The sequence below is a fragment of the Chroicocephalus ridibundus genome, chromosome 2, assembly GCF_963924245.1.
Source record: "Chroicocephalus ridibundus chromosome 2, bChrRid1.1, whole genome shotgun sequence".
Lineage (NCBI taxonomy): Eukaryota > Metazoa > Chordata > Aves > Charadriiformes > Laridae > Chroicocephalus > Chroicocephalus ridibundus.
In genome coordinates this window covers 80580873-80597203 of record NC_086285.1, presented here as the reverse complement: position 1 = coordinate 80597203, position 16331 = coordinate 80580873, and positions in this window count along the sequence as shown.

Sequence of the window (16331 nt, the reverse complement as noted above, 5' to 3'; positions counted from 1 at the left end):
GCCTTCACTGTCACTATAACCTTTGGTTATGGTGGTCTCCACCTCAGAAATGATCTTACCAAGTATGTCAGTTCCAACGTTGCTATAACAGTGACATGTTTTATTACCTATTAAAGTTTATTTATGCCAGAGAACTCCAGAAGCCTCAGTTATCCTCTGCTGATTAAGTTTTATGCCAGTCAACAGCAAGGCTCTAGCAATAGAAATAGATGGAAATGGGAATTTCTCCTTGATTTTTACCATGTCTGCCCCATGTACTGAGCTTTAAATCTCATCTTTACTCAGAATATTGTTTGAATGGTTGTTTGTGCTCAAGGGAATTACTAAGAGCGTTTTTATTTTCTCCTCCTTTTGTGCTACATTTTTTTAAAGTTTTATTTCCTGCAGTCTATCAGCCAAATTCCAACTGTTTAACAAGCTAGAATATTTCAGGCAGCTCTCACCTGTTCAGAAGTGTATGTTAGTATACATCGTTTAGACAGAGGGTCACAGCCTGTCCTTACTTATAGCCTATGAAGTTGATGTGATCAGTGCTAAATCCCAGTTTCTCTTTTCCTCTTCACTCTTCCTCATGAAACACCTTGGCCTTGACCAGATCTACGCTCTCGGAGACAAGCTGTGAGGTGCAGGTGTGCTCTGCATTGCACTGCATGGGCCCCATCTCCCCACCGTCCACACTGTCTGACCACATCCCCTTTCCTTCCAGAAGGTGCACATCTGGGTGTCAGACTCGAGTGTAGACACAGCCACTTGAGACCTGTCCTAAAATTTGCATAGGACCATGTCAGTTGTTTTCAGCATTAAACTTAATCAGCTAAGGCCTCATAGTATGAATTCTCTGACTTTGGTAAGATTTCTTCTGGTTTCTTATGTGGAAAAACAATTGGTCTCTAAAGTGTTTCAACGTAAGAGTTTTAGTTCAGAGGAGGAATGAGTTTTTTAAGCAAATTTCTCGGTTGTCACCCGTACTCTGCTCTGTTTCATATTTGTACTGAAAACATGGTAAATTCTGGATGAAAATAAACCTAAAGATACACTCGGGGTGCACACTGATACGCTCCAAACACTAATAGGCATTCAGTTCACAGGATCAGACTAGACCTAGACCAAAGTAAACCCTTCCAAAATGTGCACCGTGTTCACGTCAGATCCTCTGTATCAGCTGTTTCACTCTACAGATCCCCTCCTATAATGCAGCACTATTTGCTAATGTAGACCTAGCCTAAGAGGATATTAATGCAAAACTATTCCAGGTCACATTAAACTGTCTCAGACAAGTGGCATGTATTTGGCAATGGAAGGGCATAATAATGTAGTATGATAAATGCTCCAGAGTTATGTAAATTCTGGCATTTAATTTTCTGGTACTTTATTTCAAAACAATCTGGATGTGGACAGTATCAACATAGTTGTAGTGATGTTTGTGAATACTAATAATGATATAAAAACTTTGCATCTTGAAACACAGTAAACGCTCGTAGATTCTCATGTTTTATATTTTTATATAACCTTTAAAGGAGTTCCCCAAAAAAATATTTAATATGAAGCACTTTCCAGCGGGCTTTATCCTGCCTTCAGAAGCATGCAACGAGTCATCTACATGGCATCCCACATGAGCCCATGGCCTCCATGAGAGCAGAGGTGCCCCCTACCTACTTCTTGCTGCAGGAGTAGAGACGGGGCCTTCACTCCTCAGAAACAGGCAGCTAAATCTCAATGACTTTGATGAGAATCAACTGTAACATCTGCTGGTGTCCTCGGATCAGTTCTCCCACGTTTTCAGTCCTCTCAGTACCCAGACTCATGGGGGAGTTTCCATGAGAGGAAACATGTTCTTCCACTGGTCCCTGGGAACTCTACCGGTGAAGTGACTCATTCTTTCATACACTTGTACTATCTACTGAACCACATTCAGACCCCACAGACCTTGGTGTTCACTAAAGTTTGTAGTAAGAATGGAAGTTCTCATGTTCTTCATTACACTAGCCTGATAAGGGTAACTGGTCAAAATATAGAGAAGCCTTCTTTTCATTTGGTAGGCTTTTGAGTCTGTGATGTTTGGGGTGAAATAAATTAAAACGATTATAGACAGGGAAGCTGGGGAGAGGTAATAGAAGGCTCATGCTGTGGAAGTGGCAGAGTTCATAACAAGATAACTGTAAGAAAGGGGGAAAAAAACATGGTAAAACCATGGAGGTGGGCACTGCACCTTAAGTCAGACATATTCATCTATGGGCAACTGTTAGACCGATAGGACTTTCAAAACTAGAAGCTACATTTATAGATGACTTGCTTGCTCCTAGCCCTGTGATCCTCAGGATGCCAGTTATAAACCTGTTGTGGAAGATAGTGATCTCTCTGCTCCTGTGTCTTTTTGGGCAGGTGAAAGAATGTGCAGAGAGCTGGTTCCTCAGCTTATTTACCCAGAACTTGAAATGAGCAAAAAAATCAGGGATGGAGGAATTCTCTGCTTATTCAGAGATTAGACAACTGAGTAGAGAAAGTGTCTCCTCTATATCAGCTTCCTTCTGAGCTTCCACTGACGGTATTTTGGCAGCCACCATAGCTACAAACAAAGCAGAATTGGCTGGGAAATCGAGCTACACTGAGAACAAGAGAGACACTTATTTTCTAATGTTCCTGGCAGGGTGTCTGTTTCCCAGGGAAAGACTGAACAGCTGGGAGCACTGTAGTTCAGTGTAAGATGACCAAGGACAACTCCTTGGTCAAGGGCGACTGAAACTATCCTCCTAGTGAGACACATTGCAAGGTGCAGAGGATGAGAGCAGACCTTAGTGAATTCTTATGATGCTCCTCCCGCCTGTTCTTGCAACAAAATAGAAATCATCAGAGATGTGTTAATTGCACAAGCCTCAAAGCAAAACTAGATAACATTTCCCAAGAGAGGAGGGTGCCGTCAAACCATGAATAGAGTTTACTGCATGGGAATTGGGATACAATAAATTACCCATGTCTTTTGCATGTTCACACCAGGATATGAAAAAAAGGCAATGGACTTCAGGTAAAGTTACTTTAGGAGTGAGATTCACTGGTCATTAAGGAAGGTATTATAATACCCAATTTTTCTGCCTTTTGCATGTCCCCTTCTCCTTTAAGGTTTCCTCAGTCTTGTAAGCCCATTTGTTACTTGTGAGTAGGGAAATATTCCCTGCTAAGAGTGTTTGGGAAATTTTGACTGGTGGCTGTTAGACTTAAGAAAAAAAAAGAAAAAAAAAACACAACAAAAAAAAAAAACACAATACCAAATAAAATTATTTTGATAACCTTTTGAAAACTACCTTTTTCTTAGCTGTGCAAAAGGGAAAAGGATATTTCATAATGCCTATTGAGAATCAGATCCTACAAATTGGCATCTACCTGCAAATTGATCTGCACAAAAGAGTGCTACTCTTTTAAAGGAAAGGGATGGTAACGCTTCCGAGAAGCTCTAATTTGCAAAAATTTCTGAAGTGCAGAAGGAAAAAGGCTGATGTATATACTGGTGTGATTTATTTTTGTTTGTCATGAGGAAGGGAAAGAAACTTCTACAGTTCCAAAGTCAAAGAAGCTTCTCATTAGAGTATGTGTGTAGCAGATCAGATGAAGAAGAAATTCCGTGTTGCAGCTATGAAAAAAGTTGGATGTTCCCGTTCACTTTTTATGGAAGGCTGCTTAGTAACGCAGGAAGGCAGGCAGGACAGAAGGAAGGCAGGAAAGTAGCAAGCCAGGGAAGAAGGAAGACAGTCAGGCAGGAATAAAGACAGGCAGGAAGGCAGGCAGGACAGAAGGTAGGCAGAAAGGGAGGAAGGGAGAAAAGGAGGAGGGCAGAAAATCGAAATCTTACATTTACTTTGCTGTATCAACTCAATTGTTTAAATTTGCTTCACATTCATATGTCTTCACATTCATGTGTAATACTTACCTGCCTAGCTGGATTTCATTTGTTGGTTTTAGTACCCTTAGTAAACTTTATGATCGCAACAAAACCAACAACTGCCAATATCATAGACTCCTGACAGCCCTGAATTGACATCTCAGCTCAGTGAAGTGCTATTGTTCAGGAAATCAATTAAACTTGTAGTTAGGTCATGTTAAGTCCTGAGTAATTTGAGGCATGAAAGAACATGAGGAGTGACTAAGCACCACTACTCCCACTCCTACGGAGCGGTTCTTGTGCATTTGAACCGAAACATGGTTTTGATGTCTGTACCAGATCTGTTTGCAACTGCAGAAGTGTAAATGCATGAAGGACATTTTTATCTCGTGCATTCAGTATGGCACCTTTTGTCAAAACAGAACTCTAACACTCATGTGTCAGCCAAAACAGGTGTTTGGCTGTTAATGGAGCTGAAGTGAAAGTTTTAGCATTGTGTGGGATGAAAGATGAGCTTGAGGAAAATCTAGAGAATACATTTAAGTGCATAAATACTCCATCCCCACGTAAGCCTCTCAGTGTTGCCCAATTCAAGGACAAACACAAAGGCAAACCCAAGGTTCTGTCAGCCTCCATCCCCATATCTTCCTCTCTGCTTACCTCCAGTAGGGCTAAACACAGGCAAATAGAGAAGGCCGATATGCTGAAGAGAGTAGGCATGCCCATTACTAGCCAGCGTGCTGTCATGTCTCAGTTACAACTCAGGCAAAAATCTACAGTGCAATTTGCTGAATTTTCTTTTTAGCTCCCGATGACTGTCTGTCCATAGTCTCCTTCCTTTCCCTTCCCCGTCAGCAATGTCTATCCAGCAGGCAAATGTGGAAAGAAACATTGAAGTTCCTGGCAGCTGCCTAGCACTCATCTCTTTCTTCAGGAGTGGCTTTATTTTATACAGTTTTCAGGTAACAGGTCTGCCAGAAAACAAGTGAAAGCTGAATAATTTATTCTGATTTGGCAAAATGTAAAGTATTTCTTGGATTAATTTAAGATAAAATAAAAATCTGTGGTCTACTCATGTCACGTAACAGCCCTAACACTCAGAATAAATGATATCAGGTAGTACATCCATTTGACAATCTGAAGTCCTTAATTCTCAGTCCTTATGGTTCACTGATTGCCCTTTCTCTGATTCTTACCGCCTCCTCCTGAGTCCTAGTACCAGGAATTATCTGCAGTAATTCCGTTTCAATTACAGCCAATTGTCCAGAGTCTGAGTTTCTGATATGCTTCATATAAAGTTATTGTCAGACTGGTACCTTAAGTCTGTGTTTGTGTACCTTTCCTTTAAAAAACAGAAAGAAGATGATTCTTTGCAAATTCACAAATTAGGCAAGTTTGTTCATGATCGTCAAGGCAAATTAAAAGAAAAAACAACATAATTTACCCCAACAGTCTGTGAAGAATACTGCTGAATTTGTCAAAATGGGATAAAACCTCGGGATGCTATCTGGATTGTCAACTAAGCCTGGGTGCTTAGTGACAATGATTACAAAACAAAACACTTCACACCCACACACTGTATTTCAGCTTCAGAATTCAAGGAAATGCAGAGCCTTTCTCCTGAGTGTGTCTCTGGCTTCTGTGATCCAGACCAGGTATTTATCAGCTCCCCACTGGATTAACAAAATACCCTGTACCTAAAACAATGCATCAGCTCCAGCAGCCACAAAAATCATCTTTCTGCTGCCTCCAGAGCTTGATCACTGTCTAGAAATATTCCAAAATCTCTTTGCTACATGAAGTTTTCCTATTATAGTGACACGGTAAGGATTGTATGATATCAACTGGGACCTACATTATTGTCAGTTAATTTACAGGAGTTGTACTGAAAGAGACCCAGTTACCTAAATAGCAGTCCAAAACCCTAAAACCAATAGTGAGTATCTACAGGCTAGAGTAAGGGTACATGGACCTGAGAAGAGGTTTGACTCTCCCAAATTTGGAGTTATCAACATACCATAGCATCCAGTTCTGTCTCCGTTTCTCCTGTTAAAAAGTGCCTTAGGACAGGAACGAGCTCAGATCCCTTCCTGCGCCGCTGAAGGAAAACTGTTGCATCCACATAGTCATGGCTTGGAAATAGCATTGACTGGAAACGCTTTCCAAGATACTTCAGAACAAGATTTCTAGATACGTGATCAGGCTACGATCAGACAGCATAAAAATTGCCGACACCCTGCTAGATACTTCTGACCTGCAGCAGACGTCCAAACCCCATTTGCATTAGGCAGATGTGTGCCCTGCTCTCTGCGGGAGGCTGTTGCGTTTGGAGCAGGGAGGGCAGGGAGCACAACACACACAGTGCCTCGGCCGTCACAGGTCACACTCCGGCATTATTAGCCGAAGTCAAAGGGTAAAGCAGATTTGTATTAACATGCCAGTGTGTGACATGGGACAGCTGAGATATGGGCACATTTTTGCTGCCCTCTGCAGTCTTCTGTCCTAGGCAGCTGGCTGCACTGTCTTTCGGGTAGAAATAGCTCTGACAAGAAGTGTAGAAAAAAGGTCCTGGGAAAGAAACTATAACAATTCTGAACTATAAGCCTAATTGGTTCGGGGGTTTTTCCTGTGAAGGAGGTGGGATTAGGGGCTGTATCTTCTGCATTGAAAGAATTTATAAATAGTATTATTTCTTAGAAATATGTATGACATAGAATAAAAGGAATTACACTTCACATTGCCGTCTTTTGTATATATATGTCTACTGTCTCTACTGCCTATTTTTACCGATTGTCTTCTACACCACAGCTGTTACTGATAGCGTATAACCTTGCCATTTTGGTAGTGTGTCCAAGGCAACCCTACTTCTCTAGGTGTAACATGGAGCCAGTCTAGGTATGTGTAGGAAGTCTAGCCATTCTGGGCAATCGCAGAGCTGTTGCACATGTGAAGATCAATTCTGCGCTGCTGGAGCAACACAGCTCCCCCTCGGCCCCCCGCCGTGCTGCTGTTTGCAGAGCTACACACACTGACAGGGAAATATGAACATAAACGCTGCGAAAGCAAAAATGAAGGGGCTGTGGGACCTGTGCTGTCTGAACAAATATGAGAGCCCACAAGTTTCAAATGAAATGGAGTGACACAGTCTTGTAAAAAACTACCATCGGGGAGAGAGAGAAATATATTAGGATGCTTGTAGGTCATTGTTAATTAAAAAAGCATCTGATTATCATTAACATAAATTGTCACTGAAGGAAATGGGCCCTTCATTGCAGGAGACAAACTGGCTGACTTAGCTGAAATTGTCTGGAGTACATGTACAATGTGATGGAACCACTGAAGAAATTGCAAGCAAATTATAAATTTGCATGTAGGTAACTAATACAGAAAACAGTTACGCTGATGTTGACCTTAAGTGTTTTATTGAATTGCAATAGAGCCAGTATAGGTAAGGGTTGAGCTAAAGCTGTAGCAGTAGCAAATTTACTATAGCTGAAAATAACATCCCTACATTTCAAAAAGCTACCAAATAAAAAAGAGCAATGTAAAAAGTCAGAAACTGTTGATATTTAAAGGTATAACCCAAGAAAAAAAAATCCTAATACCTTTTATCTTTTCACTTGTCCGACAGCTCTGTGCCAAACACTATGATAGTTTGATTTAGTAATTCTTTCCTACAGATAATTCCACATAGTTAGAATTTTACTTGGAGGTATTTGGCCTTCCTCTTGCTCCAGAATTCATTCTGCTTTGCTCTTGGATTGCCAGTGGCTATACTAAGAATAGCCCTGTGACTGACACAGCCTGCAAAGCACTTAGAAAATTATATCTGTTTGAAAATCCACGTTTTGGAGAACTTGAGAAGTGAAAACGTCGTTTTGTTTTGTTTCCTTATTGTGTAGAAGAAAGAAACTTGAAAAATCATCTGAAAGAAGGAAAAATACTAAATCAAGCAAGAAAAGCGATAAAGGCTACTCATATCTTTCATTTAGTTTCTGTGATACACACAGTGTTTACAACACTGTACAATTGGACGAGATCTGTCTTAATATGAACCTTTTGCATAATTTTGAATTTCCTCTTACTATGTCTACAAGCAGTTTAGCAGCTGGAGTTTTTGGGCTTACTTTAGTAAGTTACCTTATTAAGTAACGTTATTGAGTACTGTGAGTTTTCTTATAGTCTCTTCATTTTATCTAGTGAGTGTTGCTATGTTACTTAGTGGTAGACTGGTGACATTTGCCATCAGAATACATAGCATAAGAGGGTAGCACTGCAAAAATTGTAGTTTACAAGCACTTGTCTCAAGCAATGTAATTCACTGATTCCACAAAGTCAGTTTGTGTCATCAGAAAACAAAAAGAGCCACCAAGACATATATACACACACAGATATGAGATAGGCACTAAGATAGTGTATGTTATTTGTAATATCCTTTACAGGTAGTAAACTTGTGGAAATCAACATCATTCTTCTGACTTTGTTGAGGTCAAAATAATTTATATGAATTGCACATTTGTCCCATCTTGCATAAATATATTTCTCAGGGTACCATATCCCTTTTCTAAAGCAATGTATTTGGAGATCAGTTCCTGTGGAAAGTGCTGTATCATTAAACATTAATTAAATCATTTACATTGTAATAAATTGATAGCTGGTAGAGTTTAGTAAAGAGTGATGTCTCTTCTACTGATACTTTAAAAATAAATGTCTTCATTTAGAAGACGTTGGGCTTTTTTTAATCTTTTATCTTTTAATTTTCTTTCTCTATAGTCCTTCATTCTCAAACAAACACAAATCCTACCTTCAAATGTGCAGTGCTGTTTTGGACTGGGGACTATTTCAGCATTTCTGAAACCATTTGAAAATGTCCAGACCTGTCTTCTCTTTATTGTTGCTAAAAATGTCTGCTGAATTTGAAAGTAGCTTGAACTCTCTGGAAGCTCTTTCTTTTTTATGATTTTTCAGCTAGGCTCTGACTATGACAACTAGTAAGGTGCTTCCTGAAAGGGTTCTTTTTGCTCCTCTTAGATTTATCTCTAGCAGATACCCTTCCTCCACGGAAGGTGACTGGGGTCTTCTCTCCAGCACTTGGACCCAAAGATGCTATCGAGGGCGAAACCCTCTGTGCCATTGACAGTTTATCATGGCTTGTTTACCTTAAAACTCTTAACTTGGAGCCCGTGGTAGGGAGGTGGCCAGACCTGGAAACTGAAAGTGTGTGTTATTTCCAGCAAAAAGACCCCAGCTGGAACTATGGCCTAAGAACGTACTATCTTTGACAAATGGGCCCTGGTCTGCGAAGGGTCCTAAAAAAATCACCCAAGATGCACACTTGTTGACTATGAGTTACTATTTTGAACCCTTTGGACATTAAGTGCATGCTTCTCATATTAAAATTATATTTTATATATTTGTAAATTTATATATTTATAAAACTAAAATTATATTTTCATACGAGAAGAAAATATTCTGAGTAGTTAATAGTCCTGTATCTCATCATTGGGACTAGTCTTTAAAGGAACTTGCTCTTTAAAGAGTTCTCTATACTCATCTAAAAAAATCAGGCCCTTCCAAGGTATCCTAAAATTATAAAAGTAGTCCCTATAGACATTTAAAGGAGGGCATTTTTTGTTTTCCATTCCCTAGCACCTTGAATCCTTAGTTAAAGAAGAAAACCTATTTTTTTGTTGTTGCGGGTATTCAATGATACTAAAATATGAATGTATAAAAAAGGCTCAATTGTGTACAAATTCTTTGGGGAAAATGTTTGTTGACATCAACAAGATTTTTTGCTTGAGTAAGGTCCACAGGATTTGGTCTGATAGGTATCTTGAGGCTTTCTGCCTGAATTATGCTGTGATGACAGCTACAGTGACAGTAGTAGTGGATCAGACTTCTTTTTTTTTTAAGTCTGTAAACCCAGCTCACGCATGGGCATACTGGAAAGCCCACTTCTTACGCTGGGCAGGTACATTTACATATGCAAAACAAAGTTTCAGTTGCCTTTAAGCATGTAAATTAGCCTCTTATGTGTCTGCTTGTGAACACACGCCTCAGAATTAGCTAACGTGCCCTGAACACAGATTTTTACTATATTCCAGAGAAAGTAATGTCTTCAAAGAAAAATAAAGAAGAGATTTTTTGTTGACTTTGCTCTTATTCTATCTATTCTAGGAAAACTGAGGACATATTTCATTTATGAAAAGCTACTTCAACCAGCTTAGCAATCAAGTTAGAGGCATCTCAACAGTAACATACTGCCTTTGTCATTTTTCATACATTTCTATATTTTATGTACTGCACTGATATGGAGCCTTTCTTGGAGAGTTTCCTTTTGAATCACTAAATAGTTGAACAGACTGTCACTAGAAAATGCTTTGGAACTTTTATGAGCATACTTTTATTGTAAATATTCATTTACAGTGGAGCTATTTCAGTACCAGAGCTTAAGAAACAGTGCCATGAAGATTCTTAGCTATAATAATCTATAATTTGTGGGGTTTATCTAGTAAAATGCTCAGTCACAGATGGCAAATTTTAGTCAGAATTAATAAACATATAAGTATGTTGATTTGCAGTATTATTTTAGCTTGTTTGCTTCTTCTGTGTATCTGTAAAATCTCTGAAAAAATTAAGCTTTATCAGTGTCTTTTAGAAAAAACATAATTATGATACAAAATTAGTTTTCTCTCACTCTGTCTGTTGGGATCTCAGTGCATTTCCAACTAATATGCAAATAACTGTTTTCCTGCTTAACTCGTCCCCCTCCATGAAAGCAGGAATAGCATGCCAGAAGACCATAAAAGTTACTGGTGTGGTTAAATACATTGCCCCAGACCTGCACGCACAGTTCTTGGTCTGTCTTTGAGCTCTGCGTATGCCAAGTAAGACTGTGCTATGGCATGGCATGTTTCAAACCATTGCCTAAATTTTGCTTTAGGGGGACATACGGGTCCAGTCCTGGGGGTGGCCTTACCCTGCAGCCCTGCGATGGAGCTCAGCAGCTCTGCCTTCCTCTGTACCATACCCACCTCTGAGCTAGCAGGGATGAATAAGCCCATCCACCTCCCCATTCAAAAAGGAGAGCTTGAGACCCAAGGCAGTAACTGAGGCCTTTGGCTCTCTTCCCTGTGAGCTTCCCCTTTTCATTAGGCTTGAGATGGTGACTGAAATTTATTAGCCTAAACTGGGCTGGGACTGATGAGATTTACAGTGATATATGGAAGAAATGCCAAGTTGTAGAAAAGGGATGAAAAATTGAAATGATAAAGTTGTATTGGTAGCTTGTTGAGGTAATTGAAATGCCTTGTTATGTTGTATTGTGATGGGTTCAAATAAAATATAGGCGCAATTTGTCTAGATCATGCCTGTAGCACACTATAAAATAGATCCCTCTCTTCTATTGTTAAGGACATGTTCAGTTTTTGCCTGCCAGTGGGAATTGTGAAGGGGTGAGATGAGACTAAAACTTCTCCTTATTGACATAGTTGACAGTTTGGGATTGTTGGACCTGCTTACAGCAGGTCAGTGAGCATTCTTGAAACCACCCGCAGGGATTTCTGCAGAGAAGTCCAACGCACCCTTTTTTGTCCCCCAGCAATCTCCCATGCTCTGTTCCCCTATTAGAGAACACTGAGCAGCTCTGGTGCAGAGCTTTGCCCTCAGAGCCACCGCTGAGGCTCCAGGGGCAGCGACAGATATCTGCGCTCTTCATCAAAGTGTATCCACACCATGAGACCATTTACCCTCGGCTGGACAGGACTTGCAGGTGACTGTTCACGGGATCCCTGAGCTCTTTGGCTCTGGTCCTCAGCAGAACCAAAGTCCAGAAGCAACACACGTGAAAAACAGAGAGGGAGCACAGTTAATGAGATCCCTCTAAACTGTAACGAAATTACTTAGAGGTTATTATGTAGATTTCAAGAGGAAAAAGACGCTATGTTTCTTCAAAAATTGGGTGGATTTCTGAAGGGCAAGGCAAGCGCCCACTGAGTCAGCACCACTTACCTGAGTCAGGACAAGAGACTGAGGACTCTGTCTGGTTTGTCTTTCATTTTTTCCCTATTTAGTCCCAAGTCCACTTAGAAAACACAGACTCCAAGCCATTCCTGGCAACAGCAGTGATCTCAAGGAAGAGGCAAAGATAAGGCTGGTAGGTGACCTGCTAACTCTTTTTGTTACCTGTGGAAGAAAGACACAAGTCTCACTTCAAGTAAGGACTACAGCAAGTCCAAGGGATGCAACTGCTTTCTAGCAAACTACTTCTAGCACAGATTAATACCCTGTGGCTGAAAATTGCTTTGCATAAACTTCCTCAACACTCGTAGGCTGCAATTTGATTACTCCAGGTGGCCAGGAGAAGATTTTGTCTAAGCGTATTCCCCATACAGTAGTGAAAACATGTCAGACACTATTAATAATGCAGAGGAGTAACCAGGTTCCCAGATAGGTATTTTATAATTACATAAGTAGCAGCATTGTAACAGTCACGGTGATCTAAGGCTGTAACAGAAGCTAAGTTTGCGAGGAGAAATAACATCTTTTATGAAGCCAGCCTGAGTACCTAGGGAAAAAAACAGACCACTTTTTGCTCTGGGAAGGGCTTGTGTGCCTGATCCATCTTTCCATTCTAATCAGTTGGTCTAATAAAAAATACTACCTGTGTCTACAAACCTTGCCTTGCAAATATATGTGACTTGAATCAATAAATAGATTTTCTTTGCACAATAGATAATCATATGATAATTCACTGCCAGAGAGTTTATGTCAGTAGTGACATGTAGGCTGCACACAAGATCTTTTTAAATATAATCATATTACATGTATTTTGAAAAATACTTAGTTTTTGAAAAAGAAGTAATTTTATTCCTATGAATGGAACCTGTAATATGCTGGGGCAATGAAATTCGTCTTTCTCTGTCACTGTAGTATCTTTCTCTCTTTGTCCATAATGCCCTTCATTCTTTGCTTTGTGCTAAGGATATGTATTGACTTTGCAGAATCACTGTAGCAAGCTGTAAATGATGTATTCAAAGAAAAATCACTGCCCAGTTCCCATAGAGAGAACACGAACAGTGCTGGGCAATCAGAGTTATGCTGCATTTTGTATTGTGACATTCAGTGCAATCAGGAAAAGCAGCCCAAGCACAGACGTCACTGACTTAAGTTCTGACAATAGAAGCCTGTTCCTTTTAATATTCAGATAGAGAAATCTGAGATGTTTTTCCTTCTTCACCTTATTCCTTTCCCATTAGCCCCTGTCATCATGCACGGGGAGAAGACAATCCTTCATTACCTACAGTTCTCTCACTGCAGACAAGGGTGTAGCTAGCAATTTGACAATTGCTTGTATACCAGCCGGCATACCACCTGGGGTTTGTCCATAGTGCGCACAGCATATCCTGTGGTAGAGGTACCACAGCAAACAATTCACTCCTTTTGCCTCCTGCACCTCTAACTGGTGCAGTTAGAGATACTCAGAAGGGTTTTACTAAATGGCTGGAAGAGCAGAAATGCTGTTCATCAGCATTCCATAAGAAACTTTGTTGGAGAAAAAAATTTAAATAAAATTGTAATAATACAGTGGCATGTATTTTGCATTTGGAAATTCCACATACCATACGATAAAAGCAAGCAACCTGAAATGGTGCAGTCAGGGAGAGGCCAGGACAAGGGCAAGGTACCGTGGCAATTCCTTGGCAGCTCCCTCTGAGACTTTCAGCCATGCAAGCCTCATGGTGCCCTCTGTCCTGGGGGGGGGAAATTTCAGTTGTGAGTAGGACTCTGTGAACTTCTTTGCTGCTGCCCTGAAACCAAGTCAGGTTTCTAACTAAACTAATAAAGTCCAGAGCTGTAAAGCTGATTCCTACTCTTGGGATTCCCTGGCACTGCCGTGGAGTTGTAAAACCTCAGTGTGAAGGAAAAGCTAATGCATCTGTCAGCGGGAGAAAAGACAGCATTTTCCTCAGTGGCTCCAGACCACAAATTACTTTCCTGAAGATACTGATGGACTAGACCATGGTGATGGTCTTTTTTGCAGAAATAGAAGTCCATGTTCAATTCAGCGTCTTCTCTAAGGACAGATGTCAAGAAAGAAGATGCAGAATCCTACATCCCTTCAAAGAAACAATAGACTAAAACAAGACTAAAATAATAAACTGAGAATTAGGTTTAAGAAGAGGTGGAAGAGACAAAGGCTTTATTTTAAAGAGCAGGAGATAGTCCAAAACAAGGCTGTGCTGCCAAATGGCTAGTAGGTTTGAATATATGTTTGAATAAGGTTTTCTTTAAGATAGAAGAAAAGGTGACTAAGAAGAAAGCCTTGTTCCCTACCCTACATAAGCCACGTAGAAGATAAGTCATTCTATTAAGTGACTGAGTACGGCAAAACAAGGAAAGAAGCAGAGCAAAGACACACAGTTCTGAGGGAGGAGACCTTTACAAAGTTTGCCTGCCAGTGGCAAGTTCGGGTAACCCCCTGAAAAGGATGAAAACTCAGGCCCTAGTCCTGAGCTACACTTGGGGACTCATCACTGGTTACTTGGAAGAAGTAACTGAGAGCTTGGAAGAGAATTTGGAAGAGAGCTTGGAACTGAGAACTTGGAAGAGTAACTGGGAGCGTGGAGGCAAAAAGAAAGGCATGTGACTGAGAAGGTAGTGGCTTGGAGCCTGTTGAATGACGGGTTCCAGGGTACATCTGCATACATGGGACAGAACAGGTACATCCATATACACGCGTCTTTTCTCCTGCTGTGCTGTTGTCATTTTGAGTTCTCTGCTGGATCTCATGTGCACACACACTTTTCAAACACACCGTGTAGTGTTCTGGAGTTTCACCATTGTAGCATGTGACATTTGGGGCTCTATTGGATACAAGTAGAGCTGGTATTCTTGGCTGTGGACGTGACAACTTGAAAGCTATTCCTATTGCTTGTTAAGAAACATTTTACAAAGATGGATGTGATTTTATGACTATACATATTCCTTTCACCAGTCTTCTTGTTATTTATGCATTCTCTTTATAAGTCACTTCTTCAGCAATGTGCAGTTTTGTTTTATTGCTTTGGAAACTTCTTGCTTTTTTGCCTAATTTTATCATTTGGGGTATGGAATTCTTTTTAGTTAATATTCATCTTTTCCCTTTCTCAAATAAACTCTGTAGCACCCTTAAAAATTGTTGCATTTTGAAAAACCATGATTTATTGAATAATAAAACCCAATACAATTTAGGCCATGATTAACTGCAAAAGCAAATCAATGGTTAAATGAGCAGCCACTATATGAAAAAGTCATGAAGGTGCTACAAAATCTACATCGTATCAACTTCCCCAACACTTCCTGGTGCAAATACCTGTTTCTAGTATTTGTAAAGAATTAATGTTTCTTGTCAGCCACATGCAAAGTGATACCACAACACAGCCCACATCAGCAAAATCCAAAAATTTTTTTTTTTTTGTCAGACGAATCATGAACAGAGCTGGATAGAGTGAGGCAGGGGTATAAGACAGAAACATAAAAGCTGCTGTATGACATGACATGACAACACAAAAGTGGAAAACGGTTGTTTTTCAGCTTTCTCCTCTCTTGTTCCTTCACCTCTGTCATTTAGGTAACTTGTAACTCATTCCACATTTCAGTCCTGCAAGACAGAAAACTATATGAACACATAAGCAATATCCATATATAATGCCGCTTCTTCCAAGTTTTCCTTGTAGGAGAACAGTGTAAATAGCTTGCAGCATACAAAATTCTCTTGTTCAAACAGTGATAGCAAAATGCTTCTTTCATCTCTCGGAAAGCCTCTAAATTTTAAAACTACTCAGCGTGCTGCATTCTTTAGTATTTTTTACTCTCTCTTGCATAGTTTTAGCATTACGTATAGTATGGTGGCAGGGAGAACATCAAGTATTGGAGAGAAAAGATTCAGTCCTTTCATGTAAGGACATTTAATCTCTACTGTGCTTAATAAAATGCTCTGTATTCAAGAGCTGATTTTTATGGTTCATGTAAGGTTTGAGGCTTAGGATCAGTTTATTTAATTTAAAATTGTAATTTTAGGTTTTGGTTTTGAGGAAGGGAGGTGAGATACATCTTCACCCACCTGTTCTGTACATAATATGTGCATTCTGCAGGTGAATGTTTGAAACTTTCTCTCATTTTTCCTGAAATAGCCTGGTGGTTGAAACCATGCAATGTTGAGATGGGTGAGTTGATGGACACATTCTTTGCAGTGTACTCTCAACACTGATTTCAGAGGCACAGGAGAGCACTCTTCAGATTGCATAATTCTGCCCTGTACTAGGGGGGGAGCATGAGACACTCAGTGAAAATGTAAGTTCCTCCCACTTTAGCGCATATCACACAACAGCTCTTAGAAAAGATAAGTCACAGCCACATTACTGAAACGTGTCCTTGTGAAGGAAGACAACACAAGAGGCAGAAACTGGAGCATGCA